The sequence below is a fragment of the Suricata suricatta genome, chromosome 13 (genome assembly GCF_006229205.1).
Source record: "Suricata suricatta isolate VVHF042 chromosome 13, meerkat_22Aug2017_6uvM2_HiC, whole genome shotgun sequence".
In the NCBI taxonomy this organism is placed as follows: Eukaryota; Metazoa; Chordata; class Mammalia; order Carnivora; family Herpestidae; genus Suricata; species Suricata suricatta.
Window position 1 is genome coordinate 72,512,489 of NC_043712.1, and position 19,886 is coordinate 72,532,374.

The 19,886-nt window shown below is 41.9% G+C and overlaps 1 protein-coding gene across 2 annotated transcripts in view; it reads left to right on the plus strand.

The window, feature by feature from the left end:
• Positions 1-19,886, plus strand: part of GNA14 (G protein subunit alpha 14) — a 187,117-nt gene that overhangs the window by 78,962 nt on the left and 88,269 nt on the right. The window contains exon 1 of one of the 2 annotated variants that reach the window (XM_029920243.1): positions 15,304-15,403. The exons of the other annotated variant lie outside the window; for it this stretch is intronic. The gene's annotated coding sequence lies outside the window, so the exon portion shown is untranslated. Of the gene's footprint in view, positions 1-15,303; positions 15,404-19,886 lie in introns of those variants that run through there. 2 annotated transcript variants of the gene reach the window in all.

Genomic DNA, 19,886 nt, shown 5'->3' on the forward strand with positions numbered 1-19,886 from the left:
GCTGGGAGAGGGCACATTCAGTCTATAGCATTTATATGTAGATAGATACACATAACTACCTACCTACATACATGGGTAAATTAAGAGTTTCTTTTTTTAAGTGAATCTTTTAAAGTTTTTTGATTTCCTCCTAAATATTCCATCATTGATCTTCTAAAACAGCCAGGTCATTCTCTTAGGCAATAAAATGATCACACCTAAGAAAATGAAATGATAATTCCAGAGTATCATATAAGAGCAATCCAGATGATGGCATATTTTCATTTTTACAAATATTACCAAAGTCTCTCCAGAGCATATGTAGTAATTTATTGTTCCCACAGCAATGCATGAAGGTTTCAACTTTCATATACATGTACAACGTTTGATTATTATCTGATTTTCATTTTTGCTAGTCAGATGGACAAGTATCACTTTTACACTTGCAGTTTAAAAAAGAAAAATCACCCACAAAAACATGTAATTCAAGTACAATATTTTATCTTTAATTGTCAAAGTAGAAATGAGATCCCAATTTGGCTCCCAGCAAAGGGCAATAAGATACATGTCTGTGAACAATTGAGAACACGATGCTCACTTTTGTCAGATTTAGGAAGAAATATGCAGACTCAAGTCTTCATTTTATAAATGTAGATCCTTCGGCCAAAAGTCTTACCAGAGAATGTTTTGACCCAATTATCTTGGGTATCTGAAATTTTTATTAAAAGTTAATATCATTTTAAGGTTCATATAAAATGGATAACCTTAATATTCAAGTAGCCCACAGGGTATGAAGCGATCACACTGAGAATAGGGAGGAAAAAACCAGACTGTTTCCCTGTCCTTCCTGACAGTAAACTGACCCTAATACTTTTTAAAATTTTTCAGCAAAAACAGGTTTACCCTTTGACAGTTAATGTATGTGGTATGCCCATAACCAAACGGGAATGGAATTTTGTCTACTTTTTTGTGCATATGCATAAGTAGTAACACTGAATCCTTACTGTCCAGTGATTGTCACTGGTGAGTGTGATTCCACTTAAGAGAGTACGTATATGTGTACACGTGAGCATAAAAATAATCCAGATCTCTTTTGCTAGATCTCTTTTGCCTTAAGGTAAAATTACAGAAGAAATAAATTCATATTTATTACAGAATAAGCTCTTGTCTAACTGTGTGTACCATTATTAATCATTCCCATTTTCCTGAGGCAGTCATGAGGTTCAAGTTTAGGCAGCTGGTGAGTGGCAGACCTAGAATTTGAGCACAGGGAACCCTCTTAACCTCTAATATACTCCCTCCTGGCAAGGTAGGTTTTATGTTACTTTCTCATTTCCTGAACTAGCAACATCATTTATTGTCCATAAGTATTCATTTGCAGTGATTTTCTTGGCTGTGTGATATTTCCATTGGGTAGCGTCACTGTAACTGATTTCATCTCCTACCACTTGTACTTTTTAATGTATTTTTTGATACTTTGTATAACATATTCACTGTCCTATTATGTATGTCTTTGCTACACATCCAATCATTTCTTTAGGTTCTGTATTCTATAACTGGAATTTCTGGATGACATAATATCACATTTTGAGTGATGATGTAGGCTGTCCTCTGTCCTACCCTTCATATTGCTGGGCATGGGTGCTACAGGAATTAATGAAGTGATTGTGTTTTCTTAGCTCCCCACTAGTAGACAAATAGCCCTGTAATAGGCAAAATACAGTACCTCCTGATTTTAATATGTGCTCTACTATTATAGTGAAGCCAAATATTTCTCATATGCCTACATGTATTTTCTTTTTGTGAATTGCCTTTCTGTACTTTCCATGTTTTCTCTATTAATACTGTTGTTTAAAAATTTATTTGCTCTTTAAATGAAGAATGCAAATTCTTAGTTATGTTGGAGTAGATTTTCCCTAGCAAGGCTTCTGGGGTTTTTTTCCCCCCATTTTTTTTTGTAAAAGGTACATTTTATATTTTGTTTACACCAAAATAACCTGAATTTTTCCAATGCAACTTTTGAACTAATATTCACCTTCTTTGAAGTATATTAATGGTTGAGACCTTTGCATAGAAATCTATAACTCATCTGGGATTTATTTTGATGTGCCATACAGATCTGACTTTTCCCCAGGTGGTTAGGATCTAGGTGTAACACTGTTGACTGAGATGCCATTTATAAGAATGGCAGGTGTGGTGGTGGGCACACAGTTTGCTGGTAAACAAACCTTTCCTCACTTTCTCCCTGTCTCTCTGTTGCGTAGCCTTAGGTAGAGGTGAAGTGTAAGGAGCCTTGCCTTATTCAAGAGTTGGGTGATAGGAGAAACGAAACAAGATTGATAATTGAGGTTTTACCATTTCGTTAATAATACATATCTATGAAGCTCCTCTGAATGATGTATGAGGATTGCTAGCTTTCAAAAACCTAGTTTGGGATTTTGAGAAGCCTTTTGGGACACACATTTTTCTTAGAGTAGATCATGTCACTACTAAATAAATGAGAGGGGTCCTTTCTGGATTCACTATGTGTTAACTGACTTGAATTTAAATAAAATCAAAGAAAGACAGAAAAGAGAAAAAGAAAACCCTGGATTGAGTTACCGTTGCTTTTACCTGTCAGCCTACATTACAGCCTTCCGTTATCTGCCAAGATTTCCACTGCTTGATGCTAGCTGGAAAGCAGGTGAGAGTCAGATTGTTAGAGGCATTTAAATTATGGTGCTTAGCAGGACTAATTAGATTTGGTTATAATAATGCAAAATGTCTGAGGCCTATTAAAAAATAAACCAAAAGTAAGATGGCAATGATTAAAAAAATTTTTTTTCATGTTTATTTTTGAGAGTGAGAGAGACAGAGCATGAGCAGGGGAGGGGCAGAGAGAGGGAGAGCGAGAATCCCAAGCAGGCTCCACTCTGTCAGCATAGAACCCAGTAGGGAGCTCGATCCCATGAACCATGAGTTGATGACCTGAGCCAAGACAAGAGCTGTATGCCCAACCAACTGAACCACCCAGGTGCCCCAAGATGGTAATGATTTTTAAATTTGTTCCTGTTTCTCTGAGGTATCGAAGCTAACCAGGGCTATGCTGGTAGATGATTCTGGAATAGATTGCCTCTTCTCTGGATGAACTGGGTGATTTGTAGCATTTGATTCCTTTATTATAGCAGAGGTGATCTTGGAATTCCTAAAGGGATAGAAAGTAATTATTGTAAACAATATACCTTAAGAAAAAAGGTCATCAGATTTACCAGCGGGTATAACGTGTAACATTCCTTAGCTAAAAGACCAAGAAGAGTTTATCAGTCTCTCACTCCAGTTAGAAAAGTTCATCAGTAAATTGTTTATTTTGTGCCCCAACCCAAGACTTTAAACCTAAAAATGCTCCAAGGGTCTTCTCTACTGTTATTCTCATATTTAAATCTTTTTGTTAGATTTGCTCATCTCAATCTCTCAAGGCCTCCACATTTTCATCACCTTTGACCATAACTCCCCACCAAAGCAAAACAAAAACAAAAAACAAAACAAAACAAAAAACAGAGCAGCAAATAAATAAGCCCCCAGAATCTGAATATTACACATATTCTTTCTATTTTATCTTAGAACATTTTGGAAATAATTGGCTGCCTGAGTTGAAATTCTTTATATTAAGGCTGTATTGCGGGTACTGTCATTCTAAAACCACTGCATGCATTTTCTACCCGGTAAGCCAAAAAGAATAAAAATGACTGTCATTTAAGAAAAACGAAGAGCACACTACTAACCCCGCCCCCCCCCCTTAAACAATTGGTTCCCAGGGTGCCTGAGTGGCTCAGTGGGTTAAGCATCTGATTTTGGCTGTGGTCATGATCTCAAGGTTTGTGAGTCTGAGTTCTACATGGGACTCTATGCTGATAGCATAGATCACCTTTCCCCCTTTCTCTCTGCCTCTTTCCTACTCATTCTAGTTTCTTCTCTCCCCTCCTCTCAAAAATAAACAAACATTGAGGTGCCTGGGTGCCTCAGTAAGTTAAGCATCTGACTTTGGCTCAGGTCATGATCTCACAGGTCACGAGTTTGATCCTTGTGTTGGACTCTGTGCTGACAGCTAGGAGCCTGGAGCCTCCTTTGGATTCTGTGTCTCCCTCTCTCTCTGCCCTTCCCCTGCTCACACTCTCTTTCTCAAAAATCATAAGCATTAAAAAAAATTTCTCTCAAACAAAATATGTAAATAAATATTAAAAAATTAAAATAACAACAGTTAGGATTTATTTTTAAAAATTGGTTACCAAAGATCTAGTAGGAAAACAGTCTTTTCTATGGAATTTTTTCACTGCTTTTCTTCCCTTGGGCTGGACTTGACCTGACTTTAGGACCAGCGCAGGTTTCCATGTAAAGAGAGCTTAAAAGGGAGCTTAGCTTCAATCCATAGGCAGCTTCAGCACCTGCTGGTCTGGCGACTTGAAGTCACGTGAGAGGATGTGTGGGTGAGTGCATGCGCATGTGTATGATGAGATCCCAGTTGTTCTACACTTTTAATAAGTTTTGTATGTGTCACAGATGTGTTTCTTGGGGGAAAGGGGCAGGATAGGGTAGACAGAGGATGCGTTTATGTCAACTAGTGGTTGACCAGATATCACAATCCACATAAAGAAAGTTAAAACCCTGTTAATCTGCAGAACAGAGTTTAGATTATAAAACAATGAGTGGATGAATGAAAATTGTATCCTCCGGGAACTCAAGAAGATCCAGAATCCAAGAAATAATGAGGAGGGAGAGAAGGAGAAGAACAGCTAGAGAATGCACATCAAACTGTGTCAGAGAATGTAAGCCAAGGATTCCTGGTTTGGTTGTTGTTGATTTGGGGGCATGTAAGTTCTGTACAAAGTTGAATGAAAATTCTTAGCTAATCTGCCAAGGAGGTTGATTTATTTCCCCCTGAAGGCTGTAATGGAAAAGACATTCATCCATGTATGTTCAGGTGGGGACAGCCAAAGACTAACCAGGAGGCTTGAAAATATTCATTGTTGGGGCGCCTGGGTGGCTCAGTCGGTTGGGCGTTCAGCTTCGGCTCAGGTCATGATCTCATGGTTCGGTTTGTGGGTTCGAGCCCCATGTTGGACTCTGTTTTGACAGCTGGCTCCGAGCCTGGAGCCTGCTTCAGATTCTGTGTCTTCCTCTCTCTCTGACACTCCCCTGCTCACGCTGTCTCTCTCTCTGTCTCACAAAAATAAATTTAAAAAAAAACATTTAAAGCACAAATTAGGCTCACAGTATCATAACCAGTAAGGGAAAATCTCAAATCTGAGCTTGAGATCTACGGTAACTAATTTTTCAGTGTAAGAGAGTGGATATGGAAATGACCATTTTAATATGCACACTGTAGCCTGTAACTAATCTTGTTTCTTTTGTGAACAACCTGACTTGGGTCAAATCCTGCCAAGACCATATCATTTCCATCTCCCGTATGATTCTGTTTGGATTTCAAAGATAGATAATGGTTAGATCATAGGAAAATATATGAAGTGTGATTTAATGGCTACTTCAAAGATAATTTAAATGGACTCTTCATTAGTATTGTCAAATTGATTTCACACTGTACTGCCTAACTCGAAAGTATTTTATGATAATGCATGCACTCGGAACCTGGATGTGCCCTGTGGTGATGGTTAGTTCAGAGTGGATATTGATTTGAATGTGACCATGTGACATCATTCCCAATTTTCCTGAGTAATGCGTCTGGTCCAGAAACACTGGCTAAGTCAGAAGACTCTTAGCATATTTAGCCAATAATAGGTACCATCCTTACATGCTTTTGAAGTTTTCTTCAGTTCTTAGCAGCCCTCAGTGAAAACAAGTACTCATTTTAATCTATCATCCTTTCAGCAAGTAACTGAAAGTTATTTCTCTGAGAAATATACTGAGGCTGGAGTGTATGTCCAAGGTAAAAGTGAGAGATAGGAAATTTTGCCATTACTGTTTACCTCTTCAACCCTGAGTGCATATTGAGCTACTTAACATTTGCTGGACCAGGTGAGAGAACACATGGAAACTGGATGCCAAGCTGTCATCTTGCCACCGTCACCCCCACACAGAACACAGAAGGTTCACATGCACTCGGCTAATCACATCCAAGCTTCGTCCACATCCCCTCAAAACGTCTGTTCCTTAGCTATACTTCAGGGCTTAGGGTTGCGCATTCCAATGGCATGTTCATGCTCAAGAGGATGGATAGGGGAAGGGTCCACATAGGTAATGGAAGTGAGCCCAGGGCCAGTGGCATTCCAGGGTCTTAAAGGCACATGGAGCGTGGGTGTGAAGCTGGGGAGAGGACACAGACTACAAGTGGCCTGTCCCTTTGGCCCCATGGTCTCGCCATTGCATTGGATAAGGAGGTGAAGGAGGTTCGGAAAAAGGTCATCTAAAGTTGGGAGCTTCTCTGTGCAGCTCTAAGGGTAGCACTGTGTCAAGTCCTGGAAGATGAGAATCATGGCAGATGTCTTGCTGGCCCTTTGGTTTTTAGCCTGCATGCATGTATATATCTGTTCTGTGCAGATTGTTAGGCTAGGTGCTGTGGGAGGATACAAAATACAGAGCTATTTTTAATCTAGTTGTGAAGGAGGCAAAAGCTGAACTGAGAATAACTACAAAACAACTGAATAACCGGGGAAAATGGTTAGCCTCGTAATCATCGAGTGAGGGGATTTGGGGTGAAAGGGAGTCAAGTGATGGTCGTAGTTTGGGTGAGGAGGGCTGGTTTCAGGGTCGGAGGGTATGAGACGTCATGGAGCTCAGGGCTGGCAGACTCCTATTTTCAGGGCTCCAGCAGGTGCCTTAAATGTGTAGTGGGACCTGGCATAAGACCGTGGGGACTATGGATAGAATGTGGGGTCGTTTGTGTCGAACTAGCGAATCTATGCCTTCTTAAAAGATGTTCATCTTGAAAGAACAATCGTTTGACCAAATCACATGGGGATGGGACCTCTGAAACGAAACTTTGGAGTTCTTCTTGATAAAATTAAAATTATGTTGCTGCTTTGATGTGGAGTCTTAATTGCTCACTCACATTTACCCCTAATAAAGTAACTTGACTGAAGGGAGGTTGTTTCACATAGGACACAAGTGTCGGGACAAAAACAGTGAGGAGAAAATTCGTGAGCATCCTAGAAATGGTCCACATGGTGGTTTTAGGATAAGTGCAAACAATGCAGGGCCCTTTTGTCTTTCATGTCGAAACTATAAACGTTGGCTATGTTTAGAAAGCGTGAAGGGGGGTACCTAGGTGGCTCAGTCGGTTGACCATTTGACTCTTGATTTCAGCTCAGGTTGCGCGATCCCAGGGTCATGAGATAGAGCCCTATGTTGGCTCCATGCTGGGTGTGGAGCCTAATTAAACGTCTCCCTCTCCTTCTACACCACCCCCCTGCTGGAATGTGCTCTGAGAGAGAGAGAGAGAGAGAGAGAGAGAGAGGGAGAATGCAGAGGAATCCCCTAGTGTTCTTGCTTTCCATTTCTGTAAAATCCTACCCATAATTATATCAAATTTCTTGGGGTGTTGAGCCTGTGATCACTTTGCTCAAACAGACACTGGGTTGACTAGAGTGCCCCCAATTCGTGATGAGTTTGGAATCTTCACAGATTCACATGTGAGTTTATTTGGAAATACTGCCTTGGTAGCTAGTCAAGCGGGATTAGGGTGGGTGTCCTATGATGAGTGACATTTGAACACAGATACTGAGGACTGATGGCAAAGTGAAGACAAAGGCATAGATTGGAGTTAAGCTGCCATTAGACCAAGAAGCACTGAGGGTTGTCAGCAACCCCCAGAGGCCAGGAAAGAAGCAAGGAAGAGAGTTTTCTCTCAGAGCCTCTGTGAGAGGATAAATTAAAAAAATTTTTTTTTAAATGCTTATTTAGTTTTGAGAGAGACAGGGCACGAGCATGGGAGGGGCAGAGAGAGGGAGACACAGAATCCAAAGCTGGCTCCAGGCTCTGAACTGTCAGCACAGAACGCAATATGGGGCTTGAACCCATAGACTGCGAGATCATGACCTTAGCCAAATTCGGATGCTTAACGGACTGAGCCACCCAGGTGCCCCAATAAATTCCTTTTTTAAAAAATGCTTATTTATTTTTGAGAGAGAGCATGAGCAGGGGAGGGGCAGGGAGAGAAAGAATCCCAACCAGGCTCCACACTGGCACCACAGAGCCCTAGGCGGCGCTCAATCCCAACAACTATGAGATCATGATCTGAGCTGAAATCTAGAGTCAGACGCTTGACCAACTGGGCTACCCAGGTGCCTGGAGAATAAATTTCTTTTGTTCTAAGTCACCCAGTATGTGATACTTGGTTACAGCAGCCTAGGAAATGAATACAGGCACTGCTTCTCTAATTTCCCCATTATTAGAAATGCCACCAATGACCTGGTCAGAGAGGTTATTATAACTTTGTCTTGAGAATGCATTCAATCTTCCAAACCATTATATTCCCTCTTTACATTTCCAAAGTTACCACTCTTTCTATATATCATAAGAATTAAAATTAGAATATTCTTTTCAAGAATTAAAGTGACTTATTTCTTAGAACAAATGGTGACAAAAGTGGTATTATTCTGGCCGCTTAACTGATGAAGAAATTGAAGTTCAGAGAGTTAAAGTTATCAGTCTAAAGTCACACAGTTAAATACCATATTAAAAATCTAGGATTCCAGGAAGATAGGCCCTTTAGCGCCAAGAAGACATACTCAAACCAAAATGGAGCACTTGGCTATTGTTAAGTTGCTCTACTGCCTTTTCCATTATCCCAAAGACAAGACCTCAAGAGCTTATCGGTATCATTGGGGTAAAATGAAAATAGTCCCCAAATTATTCTATCTTGCTTCCCTTCACCTTAGAGGACTAACCCTTGTTATTATCAGAGCAAAGGCATCTAACTGTTGATAGAACGAGAAAAGAGTAGTATATACCATTTATATATATGTATATAAATTATAACCATTTCTTTCCTATGTTTAATTACAGCCATGGAAGAGGCATCAAATTGGCTTTTGGTGGAAAGCTGTTTTTCCTCCATAAGTAGGTCACTGGAGATATAATTAATAGAGATAAACGCTATCTCATATACAGATTTTTTTAGTTAAATGACCTCTCCCGCACACATTTCCCCACTGTGTAAGAAAGCAGCTAGTTGGGTGGTGACGTTGAGCTGGTTTTACAGCAAGGTCAAAAAAATAAATCTTTCCAATATATGAAATTTGTTCTGTTACTGGAAAGCTGGGGTTTTGTTGTTGCTCAGGTGGAGGCTTATGAAAAGCAAAAGCTGGCTGGTGATGGATTTTCTTACACGGGGCTAAGTAGTGAATTAGAGTTACAACATCAGAGGATGCTCTCAAGTGTCTCCCAGCCCCATATGGCAGAGTATACTAATGGTGATCATGTACTTCATTGTCCAGACCAGAACATTTGAGAATGATAAAGGATGCATTAATAATTACTTCAGGCAGCAGGTATAGACTTAAGGCCAGTCCTGAGCAACTGGAAGATATGGTCATCTTGGTCATTATAATCCATCCTAGACAGAGAAGTCTAGATAGTTTTTGAAAACCTCTTCCCACAAATAGAGCTTGATGAGTGGGGCTGAGAATTATTATTAGTTATGAATCATTAGATTGTCCCTGGGAAATTAAGTATATATAGATATACATTTTAAGTTTATTTTTGAGAGTGAGCATGGGTGAGCAGAGAGAGAGAAAGAGAGAGAATTCCAAGAAGGCTCCATGCTGTCATCACAGAGCCCCATGCGGGGCTTGATCTCACAAAGCATGAGATCATGGACTGAGCTGAAATCAAGAGTCAGGCACTTAACCAAATAAGCCACCCAGGCACTCCAAGTATATATGTATATGTAAGTACTTTCATTGGATATCAGTAGGAGACAAGTTGAAAAATTATAACTTAAATGTTTTAGTCTTAGTCATTCTAGAGCTAATAGTTTTGGGGAGACTGAGGCTCAAAGGGATCTTGGCCTGGAAGAAAGGAAACTAAGGAGTTGGCCTTCCCCACTTAGCTGAAGACTCATGGCCTAGAATTAGTGCCTAGCCTAGGCACTTACTATGTGCTCAACTAATAATGATGGAAATGACTCTAAAAACATCCTGAATTGACTGGGATCTTCCTTGATTTACAGTTGTGCAATAGAAAGGAAATTTTTTTTTCAGAGATAAATAAAGTTCTACACCTGACACTGATATTACACTCTATGTTAACTAACTGGAATTTAAAGGAAGGCTTGAAAAAGGAAAGAACAATTACTCCTCATATTCGTCCAATGGTTGAGAGGTCACAGTCTTATCTGTGCCCTGGTGTCACAATTTGTTGGTGAACATTTCAGTAAGAAGGGGGAAGGGAATGTTAATTTTCAGGAGGAATGATGAACAGTGGAAGATTCTAAAACCACTTATGAAAATGCTTACCATTTGTGTTTTAGGGAAAGTAAAACAATGAGTCAGAATCATAGAGCAGAAAGTGAACTCATGACTCTCCTTCCAAGTGACATGAGTTGTACTTCTAACGAAATTGCTAATATTTTAGCTGTCAGCTACAGAGTTTATCTGAAGTTTTTTTCTGTACCCCTGGCATGGTTTAACCATTTTTTTTAAGGGGTAAGTAATTGATGGCCAGGGAGTCTCCAAAATAGAGCATCTGATTGTTAAGATTCTGTATATTATGTTACTTTTCCAGAATCTGATACAGATGGACAGTTGGCACAGAACGAGCAAAATTCTCAAAATTGTGTCACTCTTTATGGAAGGGTCAGTTAAAATGATTGGTAACAAAGCTCTCTAGGCCATGTGATTACTTATAAGAGATCAGTGACACATCCATCATTGACAACTGTTTCCTGACATAAAGCAGTTAATAATGCAATAAATTTTATTGAATCTCTAAAGAATACCACATTTAAAACAAATGATAGAAATTTGGTTGTATAGGTAAATAACTCAAATTAGAGTAAAAATTAGCCTCATTGTTTGACTGCATTTAAACTTTTAAATACACTTATGACAACTATGAGAAGGACATTATTTTTGATATTTCAAATCAGAAAAAGTATTGAATTGTTTGTGACTAAAATTATCAGCATGACTGTTTGGCTTGAGTCTGATATAAGAACTCAGAAATCAAGTTTGAACCTAAATAATTCTTGACCAAAATGTCACCCAAAGAGGACAGAATATGGCAGGAATTGCCACTGGAATTGTTGGAAATTCAGTTCTTTTTGGTTAGTCAATGAGGATGATTTTGCGGGTTAATGAAACTAGAAAGACTATAGAATCTAAAAATAATTAATGATTAACAGAAAGACTGTAACATTGATATAGCACCTTTTCATTCCCCATTGTTTTATTATTAGGTTTTTAAAATTATTTTATTTATTTATGTATTTATTTATTTATTTATTTATTTATTTATTTATTGAGAGACAGAGACAGCACAAGCAGGGGAGGGTCAGAGAGAAGGAGACACAGAATCTGAAGCAGGCTCCAGGCTCTGAGCTGGCTGTCAGCACAGAGCCCAACGTGGGGCTGGAACCCACAAACCATGAGATCATGACCCGAGCTGAAGCCAGAAGCCAGGTGCTTAACGGACAGAGCCACACAGGTGCCCCTATTACTAGGTTTTAAAAAAAAATCTCAAACTATCTACTGAGTCTCCTCACTTAATTTCTTGCAGCTTCTCCATTTTGATCTCCAAAGCCCTGTATTCACCTCTTCTGTTGAGAGAGCAGCTCTGAGCCCTGTCTTCCAGTTCTCTGTTCCTAGGACATTGCTCTTTCTCCTTTTATGGTGAAAGGTAGCAACCCCTCTGTTTGCAGACACAGAAGCTGGAGATCAGTGACATGGCTGTGATGGTGACATGGGGGTTGGGCACGAGCAGACAGCACCGACTCAAATAAGTGAATCTTTATGGCACTCGAAAAATGTTTTCCCTCTAGAATTGGAAAATCAGAGCTTCCGTAGGGATATTTTATTCATGCAGAAATTAAATTAAACCTTGGTGTAAAAAGACTCTGAGTCAAGAATGATGTAAAAACTTGAGCATTCCTGTCCCGGGTAGATTACATTAGTGCACATTCCCCTCTGGAGCCCTAGAGAAGTGCTTCCCAAAGAGTTTGTGAACTGAGCGTATAAACACCCCAGGATTTCTGGTTGACAATGCAAAATCCCAGGTTCGTGCAGGAAATCAGAGATGAGGGTGCCAGCAAGCACACATTTCAGGGTTTCAAGGTTGCAGACTTCTCCTTAGATCCTCACAAGGTAGGTGGGTTGAGGGAGCTATCTGGGGTCTCTCTCTCTTTTTATAATGTTAATCTTTATCCATTTTTGAGAAAGAGACAGTGAAGGACTAGAAGAGAGAGAGAGACACACAGTATCTGAGGCAGGCTCTAGGCTCTGAGCTGTCAGCCCAGAGCCCAATGCAGGGCTCAAACCCATGGACCGTGAAATCAGGACCCAAGCCGACGTCAGATGCTCAACTGACTGAGACACCCAGGCATCCCTGGGGTTTTTTTTAAATTAAGGCATCAATCCCATTCATGGAAAGGACCATTTATTTATTTATCTATCTGTTTATTTAGATTAAAAAAATTTTAATCTTTTAATTATTTTTGAGAGACAGAGACGGAGTGTGAGCCAGGGAGGCACAGAGAGAGGGAGACACATGGTCTGAAGCAGGCTCCAGGCTCTGAGCTGTCAGCACAGAGCCAGATATGGGGCTCAAACCCACCAACAGTAAGATCATGACCTGAGCTGAAGTTGGATGTTTAACTGACTGAACCACCAAGGCGCCCCTTTATTTGTTTATTTATTTATTTTGAAGTCTATTTATTTTTTGAGAGAGCGAGAGGGAGAGAAAGGGAGAGAGAATCCCAAGCAGGTTCCGCACTGTCAGCATAGTGGGGCTCCAGGTCTTCATCTCACAACCGTGTGATCATGACCTGAGCCGAAATCAAGAGTCATCAAGAGTTGGTTACTGAACCAACTGAGCCCCCCCACCTCCAGGCACCATGCCCTCCTCTGCAAAGTACCTTTTAATACCATCACCTTGGGCGTTAGGTTTTCAACATGTGAATTTGGGGGCAGCAAAAACATTCATTCCAGTGTTGCAGTGAGAAATCATTTGGAATGTTCCCCAATGTGCGACAGACTGTCTCCTCCATCGGTATCTTGACAATAACCACCACTAGGATTATAGCACTCACAGGTGCAGAAACTCCTACTGTGTGGGTGGCTGCTGCCCAAGGTCACCTGTGAGTTACAGAAGCCAGAGCGCCACAAGTCCAGGCACTCCCCCAGGGCAGCCCTCCTTGCCGCCGAGAACTGCTTGTGCTTAAAGATTTCATGGGAAGAATTTTTTTAAACTGATTTATCCTGCTACCAGGAAACCCTGATACCGAAGCTGAACCTCCCTGCTTGGCTTGCATGGGGTCCTGTGTGTCCCCATGGAAAGGGCAAGCAGTAGGACACCTGCCCCTGTGTGGGGTTACTTCATCTACTCACTAGACTCATCTACCTAGTCCTGAGTCCTCTCTTGGTCACACAAATCTCATCTGTTGCTTTTCAAAATCATGACCATCCTGGTTGTCTTGGTCAATAAATACTCATTCACAAATAATAGTTACGTTCCTCCTACGTGCTGTGTTTTAGGCCCCAGAGGTGCTCTGGAACAAGAGCAATGAGGCCCCACAGAGGCCCCTGCTGGTCCTGCCAGTTGGTCCATACCCTTGTCTGCCTGTAGGTCTCCGTCATTTACACAAACATCTAGAATTGTGTCCGTATTTATGTTTTGACTTACATTTTTGCTCTGTTTTTGTCCTCTGTAAAGCTGAGCTAGAAAAACAAAACAAAACAACGGCTTCTCACAGATGGGTTCAGAAAACATCCCAGAACACTGGAGACGCCTCTGCCCGTCGGAGAAGCTTTATCAGCTCCTTGCTTTGGCTCTCGGGGAGGCTGTCTTTACAAAGGATTGTAGGTGAACTTGAGAACAATTGGTGTACTGTTCAGATGTCCTTGGTCTATCACTTGCAAAGGATTTATTTTGCTTTGGCTTCTGTTCCCTCTTGGCTCCTCAAAGGCAACTTTTTTTCCTCATGAGCCTTTCTGTGTATTTAACATTAAGCTGAAAGCTGAATCTCACATTGCTTTCTCAAATCTCAGAAAGAGTTTAGAATTTTAGTGCTGAGACATTTTGTTGGCCCCTTTTCAGTCACATGAATTTTAACTCTCAATGTTTTTTTTATTTTTTATTTTTTTGTCTCTGGATGAGGTTCATGGGTAGAATTCCAGAAGTCTCTGGAGAAAAAGAGGGGGAAGTTCCTTTAAGTAAAAGGGTAAGTTTCACATAAAGACGGCAGTGATTTGTGTCAATTTACCAAAATATGATCCCTCGTCACTTGTGGTAGACATGATTTTTTTAGTTGGAATATTGCTGAAGTCTTACTTTATTTTAATACATTTAATTAATCATGGCGAATGATACGAGTTTTTCACGTATTCGTGTTTCCTTTCATAAGCTTATCTGATTGAGTAAAAAATTTTGCTAAATATTAAAAATCATACATGTTGTATAGGAGTATGGTAAAAAAAAAAAAGGCACAAGATGGGCACAAAAATGATGAGGTCTTGGAAAACAGTGGTTAAGTACATGCAAGGGACAAGAGTGTAACACAGCCACTCAAGGTCAAAGGTGCACACCCCTCACCCACGGAAAGCAAGAAGCCTGTGGTCTATGTTAGGCATGCTCCAGTAGCAAGCTGTGTATGTTGAGTTTTTAACCCCTTAGTGAGTGGTTATTCTGAGAAAGGAAATGACTCCTATTTAAGGGGCTAGGGAAGGGACAGAGACGGCAGGCAGGGCTTTACAGGAGCATGTGCGCACCTTACTTGAGAGGCATTTTGGTCTCCTGCCCAGAACCAGGAAGCAAGGAAGTAGAGAACTGGTATTGGGCCTCTGGGGGGATCTCTGTTACCCGCCAGACTGCTTTCCCAACAAATTATCTGCTGATTGGATGACAGGATAGTTGCAAGAAGATGAGGATAAGCAAGAGCCTCAGACTTAATGCAAGTTGAAAAGTACTTATGACCATTGTTGGGGTTTTCCCTCCAAATAGGAGCTGAAAACGAAATGGGACAAAGAGCCGTTTCCTTTATTAATATCTGGAACAGAATCTGGAAATGGGAGGGTAATTTTATTCCTTTGCCCATCTTGTGTTTTAACAGAGTTGGGCCCAGGAGTGAAAGTCCGGCCAGTCTGTGGTCCCCTCCTCGTCCTCCCACCTCTGACCCCTGTCGCTCAGATTGAATCCCTTGGTAACCTGACACCAAAGTGCACCTTCTAAGCTAAGGCTGCCCCCTCCCTGTGAATCGAATCAAACAGCGGTCCTCAGGGTGAGCTCAAGTTGTCTTCATTATCTGTTGGATTTTGTGGGTGAGCCTGGAAGAAAGTCCTCACAAAGAGACAAAAACCAAAGCAGAATAGACCTTGATCCTGACCCAATCCCACCTTCTAAAATGTGACTGTGGGGGACGTGGGGGGTGGGCTGTACATCTAAGTCACTTAATCCTCCAGTCACCAATAATTTTCATTTAAAAAATCATTTCCTTTAGATTTTTCCTTTACTTGCATATAATAAATAGTTGTAGTCAGCGAATGAGTGTTGAGTTTCGGCTGAGAACAGATGAGGGAGCTCAGCTCAGATCCTTAGCTTGAGTTTGTTGGTTCCTGTGGTCCCAGTCAGAATGTTACTGCAGAGTGAACCCCTCACCCCCACCGCTCCCCCCTCTTGCCCCCATCTGCTGCTGGAGAACTCTCATTTAGGGCAGAGCTCTGAAGGATTAAAGATAAAGTCCTAAGTGTTGCAACATCCATACCAGATGAAGACTGCTTAAAACGATAGGAGGGTGTGACCTGATCATTTATTTGGGGAAACACTCACTGTAAAACTACTACATGGTGTTATCATGGGAAGTGCACATACCAACACAGACCTGAATTTAGACCGAAGACTCAGCACTTGCAAGCTAGCTGAGTGACCTTGGACAAATTTCGACCTTGGACAAAGATTCAATAAACTATGTAATCTTTATCATTTGCATTTTCTCTTTTAGAGATAGAAGGTTCTAACTGGGTTGTGTTGTGGCTTCCATGAGAGCAGCGGACTTCTCACCGAGTCACTCTCCTCTGGACTCTGCCCCCAGGGGAGTGTGTCTATCACTCTCTTTGTGCCTTTAACCTAGCCTGTTTTGTTCCATGTTTAGTTTTTTTGTTCTTCAAATAACCATAATATATAACTGAAGAATATTTTAAGATATTGGTATTCATCAAATGAGCTTATATCTTCTTCTTTTTTTTTTTTTAATAATGAGGCATCTGGGTGGCTCAGTCAGTTAAGCATCCAACTTTGGCTCAGGTTATGATCTCACAGTTTGTGGGTTCGAGCCCCGCATTGAGCTCTGTGTTGAGAGCTAGCTTAGAGTCTGGAGCCTGTCTTCAGATTCTGTGTTTCCCTCTCTCTCTGCCCCTCCCCTGCTCATGCTGTCTGTCTGTCTGTCTGTCTCTCTCTTTCTCTCTCTCAAATAATAAATAAAACATTAAAAAAAACTTTTAAGGTAATTTTCGATGTTTATTTTTGAGAGAGAGCATGAGCTGGTGACAAAGAGAAAGGGGGGACATCAGATCTGAAGTGGATTTTGCTGACAGCAGAGAGCCCAATGCAGGGCTCACGAACCGTGAGATAATGACCTTGAGTCAGAGTTGGACGCTTAATCCACTGAGCCACCTGGGTACCCCTATTTTTATCTTCTTTTTAAATTAACTTTTAAAATCATCTTTAACATTTTTTTTTTTTTTGGGAAATGCTCCCTGTCCCAAAGCAAGAAGCAATGACTTGTAAAAACTGTTTCTATGTTTGGGGCTGGTGGTGAGGTTGGCTTTAACCTCTTGTAAGTGAACGTCCAGCCTGTATAACTAAAAAAGATCTCTACTTTGGTAGAACTTTGGGCTGAGTCTAGAGTGATTTTTCTGGTCTCGGGGCCAAAATCACAGCTTACACCTTGAGATAGTGACATAGTCTCTCCTTTCACATCAGCTTTGTGGTGTATAAGATGCAGAAGGATTAGTATGTGTTGGGGTAAGGTAGCCCTGGACCAGAGGTCGACCCTGTGGGGGTGGAACGGAAGAGTGCACGGCTGTGTCATAGTCCATAGGAGATTCAGGGACCCCAGGATTCTCTAGAAGCAGAGATCTAGAGTTATCACGGACTAGGGATGAAGTTTAGACAGTATAGAGTCTTCCCACAGGTCCTCACATTGCTTCAGGGACCTGGGCAGCCAGGAGTAGGTGAAAAATGGAGGCTTCATGGGCAGGTGGTGTCATTGCAATCCTCTGCACAATCTATATCGTATTTTTATGTGACTGATGATGATATAAGACCTCTGGGAGAAAACTGTGGCTTCTCACATTTGTTCCCTTCATACTTTTATTTAGCCATCCTTTGATAGCCAACTATGTAGCAAGCACTGTGCATGGCACTCAAAAGAGTGACTCTCCCGCTTTCCCCTTATGCGACCAAGTTGTGAGAGGTCTGCAATTAGGGGATGTGCTCCACTGGGCTGTCCTAGGTGCTTAGTTGCTCTAAGGGGACAGGCCTTTCTGTGGAGGGGATGCCGGAGAAAACACTTCCTTCAAGGGAGGTGATAGCATCGGTGAACCTGAAGCCTGAGGCATTGGCAGCCTGGCTTCTGGGCCCAATTCTGCATTGGCACCAAGCTTGGCTTGTTTGCTGACTCATAGCCAGTTGCCTCATCTTTAGCCCACCTTTTCTGCCTCCGGAAGTGGAAGTGAGGTAGCAGGAAGAGGAAGTGAGGCTGCCTGGGAGAACGCTCACCTGTCTGAAGGTTCTTCCTCGTGCCCCGGCCGTGTGGGTCTACAAGATGGTGGCCGTGTCAGGGCTCAGAGTTCAGCATGTGGCTGTGGGCTTCCCATTTGCCTTTAGATGAGTTTAACTAAGTCCTTTTGGTTGTGACCCTGACCTCCTTCCCTGACAATAGAGTCTGTCGTTAGTCTGATTGAATAAATCAGTGTGATAGTACACACAGATTGTGTGTACTTATAGGGTGATTGTGAGTGAGAGAGGAGGTTGTCTAGAGTAGCTGCTACAGTGACTTCTCGAATAGTCCCCATTATTGGGAAGGAGGAGTAATCCAGAAAGGGTCACAGAGAATCAGGACAAAGCTCCTGCTTGGCCGCTTGTTGGGCTGGTTCCTGCAGTGGTTGAAGTCATTGCTACTCCCATAGTACACTGGGCAGTTAAGAGGGATCACCTGCTCTCTCTTCCCAAGGTGTGGATACTGCAGGTAGTTGAGACTGGGTATATTTTTAAATACTATCATGAACTCAAATACTGCTGTATTATTCAGGCCTTTAAAAGGAAGAAAATCCTGGGGTCCCTGCGTGGCTCAGTCAGTTAGGTGACTGACTTTGGCTCAGGTCATGATCTCACAGTTTGTAGGTTCGAGCCCTGCTTTAGGCTCTGTGCTGACTGCTAGCTCAGAGCCTGGAGCCTGTCTTCAGATTCTGTGTCTCCCTCTCTCTGACCCTGCCCTGCTCGTGCTGTTTCTCTCTCAGAAATAAATAAAACATTAAAAAAAATTTTTTTAAATGAAGGAAATCCCGTCACATGCTACATCTTGACTGGACCTAGAGGACATTATGCTAAGTGAAATAAGCCAGCCACAAAAAGACAACTACTGTGTGATTCTCCTTTTGTGAAGTGTCTAGAGCAGTCCCATTCACAGCGACAGGTGGTAGAAGGGTGGTCCGCAGGACTGGAAGGAGGGAGGAGTGAGGGGTTGTTTCATACATGTGCCGGAGGGAGAGAGTTCTGGACTGTAGACCAATGTGAATGTACTTAACATGACCTGGACACTTAAACATGATGAAGATGGTTGGGATTCCTGAGTGACTCAGTCAGTTAAGTGTCTGACTCTCGATTGCAGCTCAGGTCATGATCTAGTTTGTGAGTTTGAGCTTCGCATTGGGCTCTGCACTCTCTCTTACTCTGCACCCTCCTCCACTCTCTCTCTCTCTTTCTCAAAATAAATAAACTTGATATGTTAAAAAAATGAGGAAGATGGTGTAGTGTACGTGTATTTTACCACAGTTTTAAAAAGTAACTTAAAGCCTTATTACGTATGTGCTAAGTGTCAGACATTATTGCGATGTCTCTCTCCCTATTGAATGGGGACGCCCAAATGTGCGGTGACGGTCAGGTGAGAGGTGGTGGTGTGGATCCTGAAAGGATTCACCCCGAGCAAAACAAAGGAGATAGAAGTTTATTGAATACGTTGCAAGAGAGTGGAGGGCAGGACCGCAGAGGAGCGGCTGTCTGTAGCAAGGCAGTGGGTGAGGGCTGCTGTGAAAGGGAGAAGATGAGGAGGGATGGGGATGCATGAATTTTCCCTTTTTTGGTGACTGTGCCTGGTTGTAGGTAGGCCACTGGTCAGTTAGGGCTTATGGATATTTTAAGATGGGGCACCTGCTGGATCAGCCTAGTGGTCACTGTGGGCCCCCTTGCCTTGCTTGACCTTCCATTGCTCAAGCCTGTTGCCTAAAAGTGGCCTCTACCGTTACACCTGGCCCAAGGGGAAACGATGTGAGTAAAAGGAAATGTGGCCCGTGTCTCCCCTTATGGAACGCAGTGTCCAGTGGGGGAAACATGTCCCAAGGAGAATGGCATTAACAGGCACAAATGTGGCTGGAGCACATGCTATGATTGGTACCATGAGAATTACAGTTGGAGAACTTGAACTCATCAGGGAGGCCAGGCCAAGAGTCAAGGTGAGCAGGACGAAAGTGCAGGGCGTGAACAAA